The following is a 12575-nucleotide window of genomic DNA, read 5'->3' as shown; positions in this document are numbered from 1 at the left end:
CTTTCCGTGATGCAACCTTAAAAGTAGAGATACAACACGTACTCTGGTTATCGGCTATAACCAGCACATCTACAAACCCACAGATGCATAAACATCTACTATGTGCATTCGATATCGGACTTTGATCGACAGGATGCAATACCGGTCAATCTAAACGCGTGATAAAAGGAATCTGGATCTGACGATGGAATTTGCATCGCGAGAATCGAACACCTGATGTAAATACGCCCCTTAGATTAGCTGTGCGTTTGCCGGAGCAAACCGACGACCCGTTTCACCGAAACCAGTAATTTCGAGACTTGGCAGACTCGGTGAGCCCAGTTGGACGCGTGTGACTAGGTATTATTCCGTGCCCGAAGCGGTACGTGCCACGTCCATTACTTTTTCGTGATACAACGTTCAATTTCCAAATGGAAATGGAACGAAGATTATCGAGTCCATTTCAATAAAACGTTCTACTTTGTTCATCGCTGTCAATTTCAACAGCAACTTCATGAGCAGAAAGGATTCTTTAAACCTCTGACCACGATTGATCGATTATTATTATATTGCGTCTCAATTCTTCGACGATGATGAAGCGTATGGTTGTATATTAATGAGATATCTTTCCTTTCTTTCCTATTCCATGAAAATTTTATAGATCCTGTTGGAATGTTCAGCCGTTTTAACGTGATTATCAAACTCATTTTTATTTTGAAAATATTTATTTGGAATAAAAACATGATGGACATTTCTATCGTATCATTACAGTGTATTATACATACAGCGAGGGATGGAAGTATTCGTACAGTTGGAGTGTAGAAATAAAAGTATCAATATCATTTTTATTATCCAATATATTCAAATATATATAATGGTTTACTACAATAGGCGTTTACATAAATAATGCAATTGTGTAATAGAACATACTTACAATATAAGAATCCATTTACTCATACGTGTTCACTGTTTTCCAACATTCGTTCATTCGACTATTCTTTCCTACTTAATCGACATCGGTGAAGACCGACCACCCTTTTAATTTTCTGTCACCTACTCGTTGACTTCGACATTACGCAGTGTCAAATATATGTACTCACAACAGCATTTTTGCATAGATGGTCAACGTACCGAAGAACCACTACGATCAGTTAACCCCTACGCACATACGCACAAAGAATCCAGCTTATTCCGGGGCTACAAGGCTCGGTTAACGAATTCAGATGGGGCACGTTCACACCTCCGGCTGATTAGGCCGAGCATAATTTTCTGTGTCGAAGCCGCGGCCGTAGTCGGACAGGGCCGTAGGTCGTTGGATGCGGACCCCGTGAGCCCTCTCGCCTCTCTCGATCCACCTCTCGATCCCATATCCCCATAGGTAGGGGAATGGCTTTTGCCAGGCACAGAAGTGGGGGAAAGGGTGGAGCGGTGGGGACTGGATGGAAGGGGAGAATAGTGGCGTAGAAGGTGTCGGGCAATACTTTCCAGGTCGTCCGTCGCCGCTTGACGTCTTAATGCACGTCGAGAATAATCTCACCGCCAATTTATTACACTCTTTCTCATTTCTTCCCGGCCTCTCCCCTCCGTGTTGGACGTGCCAGGCTGCCACCCCTTCTTGGCCAGCCTCACGGCGCACCTACCGGACCCTTCTCTCCTTTTGTACCCTCGGCCACGAGTAGTAGAGCGGCTCGTTTCCTCCTTGTTTCGCCGATTGAACCGGCCGCCACTCGATCCCCGTCCCCTCGTTTGCCCTTTTTCTCGCTCCTCCAACGACCGTCCGCCGACCGTGGCCTACCCTTCTTCTCTCTACCCTTCCACTTTTTCTCTCTCACGCTCGTTTCTCTTGCGTTGCAGCCCGCGGCCAGCCTCGCACCTAATAGAATACGTAATTTGAATTTTTGAATTACGCCGCCGCGACCGAGACTCCGAGGGGGCGGACGACCCACAAAAATAGCGAACGCGCAGTGCTAAACCTCGACGACAGCACCGCGATGCCGCGCGATAAATTTATCAAGTTTACGGCGATTTTTTAGTTTTGCGTCTTCTGACTTTTTCTTCTTCTTCTTTTGTTTCTTCCCTTTGGCCTCTTTTTTTCGTTTTTGCAAAAGAGATGAAGAGGAACCCTCCCTGGTGTTGGAGGACGGAGCATCGGTTGAGTGGAATCCGGGGAAATCCGGCCACCGGGAATAATCGATGCAGAGGCATCGGTCGTGCTGCGGAGATTAATCGAGTTTCAATTTTGCCGGAACGAGGGATCTTGTTTTTCTTGGCAGGTTTTTTAGGTTGGTTACTCTGGGCGGGGTTGGGCTTGATCGGTGAAGAATTTGATTAATGCGATAAACAGGTTTTTTCGTAGTAATGGGAGTTGGCTACGTTTGTTATTGTCGATAGGTGGGTTTATAAAATTGGTAGAGATGTGGCTAGGTTGTTGTACGCGGAACGAGCGATTTTACAAACGTAGAAAGTGGATTTAGTGGACGAACATGCCCGTTAAATTGCGTTTATTACGCATCGATCTAATGCCTGGACCAGTCGAATACAATATCACCATTGGTTTGTCAATTGTTTTATTCTAAAATGGTTAAAATATATCGAATCCGAAAGCTGAAAGCTCTATGAAGAACTCAGCCATTTTATTTGGCAAAGTTGTTTCGCTTCTCATAATTTTAAACCGTCCGAGAGTATTTCTGCAATATTTCAGAAGAAATTAAAGGGCCATTAACTGTTCTAACACTTTCGAAAGAGGTGTCCAAATGTAGCTGAGAAAGTGTTCGATGTGTCAGTGATAATTACAATTCCGATAAATAATTTCAGTGAAGAGAATTTATATTTTCAGAGTATCGTCCGCTTCTAGCTGGCATAACTTGTATTAAACATGGGTCTAATTTACATAATTTCATCGTAAATCCTACTCCAAGTTCTGTGTCCGTTTTCGTAAGTTCTAATGCCGCTAACTTTTTCATTAATATTCTCGGCACAACGTGTTTTTGTGGAACTTTGCTCACGAAGTCGAATATCGATTTAAAGAAATTTTAATATGTTAACTATCAGAAAACAGAATTATATTAACTGTAATTTGTACGATGAAATATTTCCTCGATAATCTATGATTTTACGATATTTCACTATTTTTGAAAATTAATTTCGTGCTACTGAAGAGTCTTAAACATTTCCCTGTTTCTCGGTAGAATAATAAATGTTCCCCTTTTGATTTACTGAGCTTGAAAAAACCAAGGGAAGACTAGGAAATTATATAAACATTTCTTAATATTCTTAAGATATTAATACTGAAGCTATGAAATTATATTTCCATTTTTCGATAATAAAATAAATATTTAAATCGACGAGGTGCTTAATGAAACTATGAAATTATATTTTCGTTTTCAAACAACAAGATGAATATCGAAATATTTATTAAAATCCACGGCATGTCTGTTGAAATTATGAAATTATATTTTCGTGCGAACGATAAAGTAAACACCAAAATATCTATTACAATCGACGGTGCGCCAGGTGAATTATTGTTTCCTAAAGAGCGGGCCAGGCAGAGGATGTAAGTCGGTCCAATTTCGCTCCACCTGGTTTCTCTAATGAAGCATGGAGAAAAAGATGAGCCAGGCCCGTTGATCCTGGGATGACGAAAATGCTCGTAAATCTCGCGCTCGTATAATAATTTAATAACGGATTCGTATAGGTATGCGAGACCGACACCTTATTTAGGCGACGGTTAAGCTCTGCGGCTGTCTTCTTACGTCCATAAATAATCATTCCCGGATTAAAAAGAAGCGGCACTCATGGAATCCGTGTATTAGCACCAAGCATCCGGAAATTTGGCTTTCGGCCGCTACTTTGAGGATTTTACGCGTAATAGACTCTTAATTTCGACTTGGCCGACCGATTGATACGCGATTTGGGAAGCGAAGTATGGCTTCCTCTCGAGTACCGCTTATGAAACTCGTCAGCCACCATTATGCTTTATTTTTTGTTGTTCGGATTTTCGATACGCGGTGGAACGTTCAAAAATTCTTTTGAGGACAGAGATAGTAAAATCAGAATTTTTTAATAATCCGATGCAAGAACCATGATGCAACGAAAATCATAAATCGCCACACAAACCTTTGATCCTTCCAAAACCCGAAACCAGCTCGCGAAGTAATTCTTTAAAAAAAAAAAGAAAACAGCACCTTTCAACAAGTATCCACTAAATCCCCCTGGTTCGGCGATTACCTTAACATTTTCATCACTTAAACGTTTTCCAAAAGTCGCCACTGGAACACTGTTGAAATTAACACGCAACCGATCAACCAGCGGCTACTAGTCTTCCAACAAAGTGGACATCTTTTCGGGGTTACAAGTATCATCCTCCTGAAAGACTCTCGAGTCTCATTGGAGTGGCGTGTCGGCTCATATAGGACGAGGCTATAAAAGAACCCAAACAAGAAAGGAACGCACCGCGCGCATGCAAAGAACGAAGCAAGATGGAGACTGCGAAGGATGAGAAACGAGATTAAGGGAAGAGAAAGACTCAGAAGGAGAAGAAGATAACGAAAGAGGACAAAGAGGAAGAAGGAAAGAAGGAAGAGGACGCGGCAGCTGTTGGCCAAATTAAGTGATCATCTCGTCATCATCAGTGAAGCCGCCACGAAAGGGGACCGAGGCTCGTAGGCCTTGCTACGAGTTCCACGTTGATGCCACGTTGCCGCCGCACTGCCGCCACGTTGCTGCTGAAGCGATACAGCCCCGTAAAATTAGCATCGGCGGATCGTAAAGGATGCCTGGAAGAGGAAAAAGATAACACGTACCAACCACGGATTGGACGTTGTCAGTAGGAGCAAGAGAAAGGCCTGAGAACACATGGATGATAGTCCCGTGGAAGGGAGAGGGCTGTATCGTGCAGACGAAGAGGAAGAAGAAGGAGAAGAAAAGGTAGGGAGGTTGGGTCAAGATGAGACTTTGGTAGATGCTCTTGAAAGACTTGATCCCGGAGCCGGACGAGAGATGTCCCTGGACGACGACGGATTTAATAAGCGCAACCGATAATCGGGGTATTTACGAGCAGGCCCCAGAAGTCCCTGACTCGAAATTAAATTATTGTCATAATATAGATGGCGGCCGTGAGACGAAGGAGGGGAGCCAGCCTGGCACTTTGTAGAGAACCGGCCTTCGTCCACCATGAACTGGGGGCTGTGTTTTCGTGGGTTAATGCGCAGGCTTTCGAGGCATGAGATTTTACATTGGATTTCTGGTTACGGGGAATTACGAAATTTTAGTATAGAAAGCATCGGTATGCATCATGAGTATTATTAGCGAAATTTCGCATGTCACGGGTTGCAACATATCAGTGATAATAAATTACTTGTACGACAGTAATAAGTAGACTGCGGATATTCATGCAAATTCGTATTCTTCTAAATATAATTTACAAAATCGAACTTAGGTAGAAAAATGTTTTATCTATTAAATATCTTAAAGGGCAACTGTACTCTGAATATTTTATATGTTTTTCCATTCTATGCAATTTTGTACCTTCGAGTTCCCTATAAACGCATGAAAGTTCGCGCTCTAGTAATAAATCTGATAATGCACCAAATAAAGGTCTAAACATGAGATTGGATTTTTCAAACGTAAAGGTTAAAGATTTTTCCATTTTAATTTTTAGCGCACGAAAAATTGTGAAATTCTAATGTAGAAAGTATTAAGCGACCCTTTTACGCGATTAATATTATTAGCGATATTTGGTAAGTCGCGGATTATAAGTTACCGGTGTTCACAAATTCTTTGAAATGCCAGTAGTGAGTCTGATAAAACAAGAGAACTTCTGCAAGAGAATTCTTCAAATCGCGAACCGGCTATTCGATGTAAAATTGTTGATTCAAGTTTTTAAAAGATTAGTCGACGAGGCATAAAGCTTCGTTAGTAATCGGCGTCAGTTGAAAACAGTGTTATGTTTTTGCAGTTCGCGTACTGTTTGAACCATTGCGTTATCAATCACTGTGAATGATTAGTACTTGCGCTTGGATAGAGCTCGACTATTGAACCATGACCAGTTTCTGGATATTTATACACCTATCGTCAGCCCATTAATTATTGCGGTCGAGCAGGCCATCGCCAAAGTTGTATTTTAACGTAACTTGCAATAAATATCCTCCATGATAGGTGGGAATTCACTGAAGCGAACAGCGATTAGTTGACACTAAGTAATGTCCCGGCATTTCTTTGGAACACACTGCAGACAGTGCAAACTGGAGACTACGAATTAATCAGAAGACTCCAATATATTGCCAATACTCGCGAAAAATATAAAGGATCACGTATTAGCTATGATTAAAAGTTTAATCACATCTTGCTACCAGTTTTTAACATTTTCCATCTCTAGGGCAAGCTGATCTTGATTTGATTCGTAAATGTAACAGAAAATCGTAAACAAGCCTTGTAAAATACAGCCTCTGACCATGGGAATGAGGGTTATTTTTTTATCAAGCAAAATTTACAGTGAAATTGGAAAATTTAGCCTTGTCCTAACTCTACGACCAGAGACTATGCATAAAACATCAGTTACAAGTATAGTCGATGAAAAATTGAGCATAAGCTTGCCTCTGGTCGATTTTCTTGCGCATAATATCCGTGAAACGTCGAAACGAGCGGGAACTGAGGCGGATGGAGCGTTTCCTCGCGCTTCAAAGCAGCGGTACGCAAAGTGCCATTTATCTGGTCGATCCGCAACGTTCAAGTACCGCAATTCCATTTACAGCGTATAACCCGACCCGTGCACCGGGATAAACCGTACAATTTATCCATCGTTTAGAAGGTCTTCTTTCGCCTCCTAGACCGCTCGCTGTCTTCGTTCGTCTCTCGTTCACTCTGTTCTCCCTATTCAGCGTTTATCCCACCCATAAGTCCTGCTATTACAACTGGCGTCGCTTTCCGCGAGATTCGAAAGAACCGAGCTTGAATTCCATCCAGGTAGATGAAGAAATCAAGCGTTAGATCGGACTCGCCTCCACTGGATTATAGTCATAAATATCGTTTATGCCTGGTAAAAGAGCCGTCGAACGAGGCGGTGACAAAACCGAACCGAATCTAATTGCCATTATTCGCGAAACCATTAATAGCAGTGTTTACTATAAGTCGGATACAAAATGGAAGGAAAGTGAAAGCGCCATTGAACCGTTTTGAGGATCGTTCGCGGATTATCAATGAAAACGCGTATGTGGAATGCGTGCAAAGAGGAAACGAAGTTTGGGCAGCTTACAGTGGAGTAAGGTGAGTTTTAAGAAAGGTATTTGACGATATAGTTTAAAAAAAGTTTGGAAAGGCGTAGTCGTTCACGATATTCCGGATGTAAATTGAAATGGATATAAAGAGTTCTTTTTTCTCCACGATCACCGATAAACTAGCCTGCGTGTACTTACTTTATCTGTACAATAGATATTCCTTTATACGAGGTCCTTCTATTTGAAGGAAATTATATTTACTGTCTGGACAAATGAGCTCCTGTCGACTGAATCTACTTAGCTGTACATGAGCTATTATGTACACAAAAGATTATAGGTAGTGGAGACAATCACTGAACTCCTACAGTATTCTATGAGCTTCGTATCTCTTAGCAGATTCGTATAAACAAAGTTCTATTATGTTATAGTAATAATATGTTGACAAACTATGATATGTGTTACGAAAATAATAATAAAATTGACTCTTCCAAAGCCCAGAACTAAAACCGACGGAATTAAATCACCAGAAAATTCAAAGGACTCTCTATGCTCACGATTACAAATACACTGGCCTTGTAGTATGGATCGAGAGGGTGAAAGATCGGCTACGACGAGAACATGGAAGATGGACTCCGAAAAAATCTCACTCTTTGTCCTGCAAATGGAGACGTTTTCACGCCATTCTCTCGTCCGCCGGGCAATCTTTCCACCGAGGGAAGAGAGACCTTATTTTTTCTCCACCCTCGTGTCCTGAACCGGCTTTTGACCTCTGGTCTCGCGACGCTTCCAACCCTCGTCGGGAGTTACACACTTTCGACGAGTTTATCAGGCTCTCGCGAAAGCCTCCTGTCTATTCTCTGATTCTGATTCCTTCAGGAACAAATCCGCGAGAGCTGACCGCGTTTTCCGGGAATCGAAGGGACACCAAATCGAATTACGTGGATTTACGCCTCGTCCATGGGGACAGTAAGCATCCCTTAAGTCCTTGGCTTCTTTCGTTCGCGCTGAGAAATTTCGTTGACGACGAAGGGTGGTGATTTCGAGAGATAGGTATCTTTGGGATTTCTTGGGATTCGTGTGAAGGTTTCGGGCACGATTCATCTGGTACAAATCACCCGTGGGAGGCGATTTTACCTTTCTTTATTTCAAATTTAGAGTCAGAATTTTATTTTATCTTTTATTACGAGTTTGTAACATTTAATCTTCAATTTCGTTCCTCTGTAATCGTAAAAGTAACTTTGTAACCCCAAAGTTTCTACGTTGAAAGACCTAAAAAAATGAAACTATAGTTAGAAGTGAAATTATAAGTACTTTATTAATACGGTTATGTAAGGAAATAGGATTTAAATAAATATTATATTTCAGCTTACAATATTTCAATACCTTGATTATTACGCCCATACTAATAGAAAGATTCCATATCGTCATATCCAGCGAAGAAGAAAACCGTCACGTCATAATCATAAGTAGTTTTGTACTTTCGAAGTTCTTACACTGAAATACCTGAGAAAAAGCAAAGCTAGAGTTAAAAGTGAAATTACAGGCATTTTATTAATACGGCTAAATAAGGCAGCCGGCTTTATATTGCAGCTTCTAGATATTCTAACAAGTAATTTATTTTCAATATTTCGTTTATTGCCACTTTGCTTTCAGGAAGATTTCGTGTCCTCAAATTCAGCAGAGAATGAACTCGTTAAGTCATAATGATAAGTATTTTTCGTAGTTCCGAAGCCTCTACGTTGAAACACCTGAAAAATGAAGGTAGAGTTAGTATTGCAATTCTACTGTGTTATACTTTTAACGGAGATTCTAATTTCAACCTGAAAACAGTAGAACAGATGATTTACTTTCAATATTTCGTACATCACGTGCATTCTATACATGGTCGCACGTTTAAGTTTCCCACAAATGCGTGATCATTTGCAATTTAATAACCATAACGAAGTTCCGCGTTAAAATTACACACGTTAGAAAATATCACTCTTTGCGCCACTTTCTACAATTTCCAAGTCTACGTATAGCCACGATATCCAAGATTCCACGAGTCTACGTAAGAGACGCGAAATTTCAAAGGAAAATAAGGCGAGCGGTAGACGGAACGTACGATCATCGATAGATCAAAGTGAGCGTGGTGAGGTCGATTGCGGAGGACGCGATGTTCCAGAGCTCATGTATGGAGAACAAGTTGGAGAGATTGGCGGTGGCTGCAGTTGCTATGGCGACAGGACCGTCTAAATCCGCGAAGCACCCTTCCGCCGTGACTGGTCGAGGGGAGGGTGCTGGCACACAGGGGTGACAATGGGGGTGCTAAGCCTGGAGATTTGCAGGGACCACGCCGGTTGGTCGGTTCATTGTTTCAACGCCAGCTCAGTCGGGAAACGTATCACCAGGAGAGCCAAGCTCTCTCCTTCTCTCTTTCCTTCTCTAATTTTTCTTCGCTGTCCCTCTGCCTCCCTTGCTTGGCGCAGCTGAGAAAAAAGTCGTGAAACTTGGGCAGAGACGAACGAGCGACGGTCACGTTGAATATAAATCGCGTCGCTTCAGCTTCTGCTCCGTGGAAACCACTTTCAGCTGAGAAAAATGCCGTTGAATTAAATCGGCCGCTATTAATTTAATGGCCACTTCATTAGAGGCTGCGATAGGAGTATCGGTTTCTCGCGAGCTCGACTTTTTATTCGTTTCTTTCCCCTTTTTTTCTCTCTGTCGCCTCTTTCTTTTTTTTCTCCGTTTTCACTCTCTTCCGATACTTCTTTTTGCGTCGTTTTCCTTTTTCGTTCGTCGGGTATATACGTCTACTTACTTTGTTGCGTGCTCGCGTACGTACATGCACACATTTGCGCGGCGAGAGCGGCGAGAGTATCGATTAACCCGATCCTCCTCGAGCTTGGACTTCTCGTTCGTGATAATTAATGCGGTGATTATTGATTGTGATTTATGCGTACACGCTAACTTTCAATGTTGCCTGGTATGGTACGTGCTTGGCAAATTAATCCTTTTAATGCGATCTGATCCTTTTTTCTGATCCGTATGTAATTTCCTAAAGATTTGGTATCAAAGCAAGTTTCTCGCGAAGGATGTTGTATCACGATACGAACAATTCATCGCCTTTTCCTTGAAATATGACCTTCAAATACGTTACTTCCTTAAAATTGATTTTATTCCACTGTAATTTCTTAAGGGATGCTTCTCGAGGAAAACGTTATTTCACAACATAAAATTTATTTTACACCGACTCACGGAATACTAGTTCGAAGCGGAGGACGGCATGGCGAAACGCGATTCCTTAATGATCGTGAATCGTCGCAAGAGGGTGGCTTGGTAAACGATTCGACGATAAGGGGCGGCGGTGGCGGGCAGAATACCACGATAGTGAAAACAAAACGAGAGAAGACGATAAAAATGTTTCATAGATAGAAAGAGCCCGCGGCTAGCGGCAAGTCGAGCAGTTCGTTCGGTGGAGATTGGCCCAAATGAAATTACCCCTGAAAGGCCGGCACAGACGATCTCCGGACAGAAATAAAAGCCGCGTGCTTTAACCTTTTAATACGTGCAGTTTCGTATGATAAAGATAAGCTTCTTCCGTGTATATTTACGATCGCCATTGATATAATTGCGATGGAGTTACGATCGAGGCCATTTTACGAACATGTAGCAACCGGTAAATTGATTTCCCGTGAAACTGACGATTCTACTTCTATTTACTGCATAAAGTAATTCAAAGTCGGGAGAATCTGTTTCAAATCATTATTTTAATGCAAAGTAGAACGTTTAGGGCTAGCAAGTAGACAAAGTTTTAATCTTGTATTTAGACAAAAATACCCCACAATTAATTAGTTCCGAATTCCTTAAACGACTAAGGAATAGGATATGCTGCAACGCAAGTTAATCAAAAAGAAAAAGCAACAATTTTAAGAACAGCATTCTTACAAAAGATTTTCCATGCCCACAAGATCGTATTAAATCGTAATTAAAAAGTCACTATTAGAAGAAAATATTTGTCTACGAAGCTCACGAACCTCTACGTACAGCACTCGCAAACCATTCTCTCTCCAATTAAACGAATCCGCGATTCCTCCGGTTTTATCGAAAAAGAAAAAAAAAGAAAAAAACAGTGTATCTCCCATTCACGAGACCCAATATAAACTCGTTTTCTGAACGGTTCCACCGGCCAGCCACGAACCACGCGCAAGAGCCGAGAGAATTGCGTATCTTGGCAAAAAAAATTAGCCGTAAGATAGAAGAAGGGGTGAAAGAGGAAAGAAAGAGGGAAAATCGGAAGGCAGACAGCCTGCGGCCAAAATGGACCATGGTCCGCGTTAGCCAGGAGCCGCTGCCAAATGAAATTATCCCTCGAAAGCACCGACGATCTCGGGGGTTAATTTCACGAAGGGGATGTGTGTTTGTTACAGGCCAACGTCGTGGTATCACTGCTGCCTTGGGCTGACCATAATTTAATACCGGCCGCTAATACATCCCTACCAGCGTCGCTCGTCCCACCGTTAGATAAGAGTTTCACCCCCTCTTTCCTCTCTACCCTCATCAGCAAACGGGAAAAAGGGTGGAACTGCAGTGGCAGCCAGAATTTCGGGTGAAAAGATGCGAGCTGCTTTTTAGGGGGTGCGCTTTAGGTGACAAATGAAGCTTGCGAAATGAAGAGATTACTGTGCAGCTGGATTTAAATGGTGGGCGAGGGTGGTTTGGAAAATAAGCTTTCTGAGGACTAGGTGGCACGTTTGGTCGCGAATTTAAGTAGCGTTATAATTTGACGAGTCTTGGCAGAAATTTTGAGTCGCGGATGGTCAGAATGACTTGCATTAGGATTACGATTATATTTTTAAATCTACTATGTAAAATACGGAATATGAAAAAAAACAAAGTACGTAATTTTAAATTAGCTAACAAACTTTTGTGTATTAATCGTACACAACTTGATGGTACAATTAAGAGTTGAACAGGATGTAATAGGTCTACCTTTTCGAACATTCTGTCTTCTGCTCGTCGATGTTCGTTAAAGGCTATTTAATAGCACTATTTTCTTTCGTAATCTTTATATAAATAACAATTTTTATTAATCGAAAACATTTTTAACACTAGTAACACCAGAGACTCTCTCTCGATATTCCTTTCAAGTATAATATTCTTACATACCGTGGCAGCTATCTTTTTCTAACGTTAGAACCAATATCAACTGGCGAAACAGAGAGCAAAAGTAAAAAATTGGTAGTTCCATCGAAAACCGTGTTCGTAGATTTTTCGTGGTGAGCGCGAGACTCCGCCAAGGATTTATCGTTTTAATTTCTGACGGGTCGGAAGCAAGAGAAGAAGAAACGAGGATATCTTGGGACCCTGGGGATCCTTGTGGCTCGCGCAGGACCAACTGGA

This window comes from Bombus bifarius, unplaced genomic scaffold (genome assembly GCF_011952205.1).
Source record: "Bombus bifarius isolate JDL3187 unplaced genomic scaffold, Bbif_JDL3187 scf7180000007975, whole genome shotgun sequence".
NCBI lineage: Eukaryota > Metazoa > Arthropoda > Insecta > Hymenoptera > Apidae > Bombus > Bombus bifarius.
Note: the sequence above shows the minus strand (reverse complement) of the source record.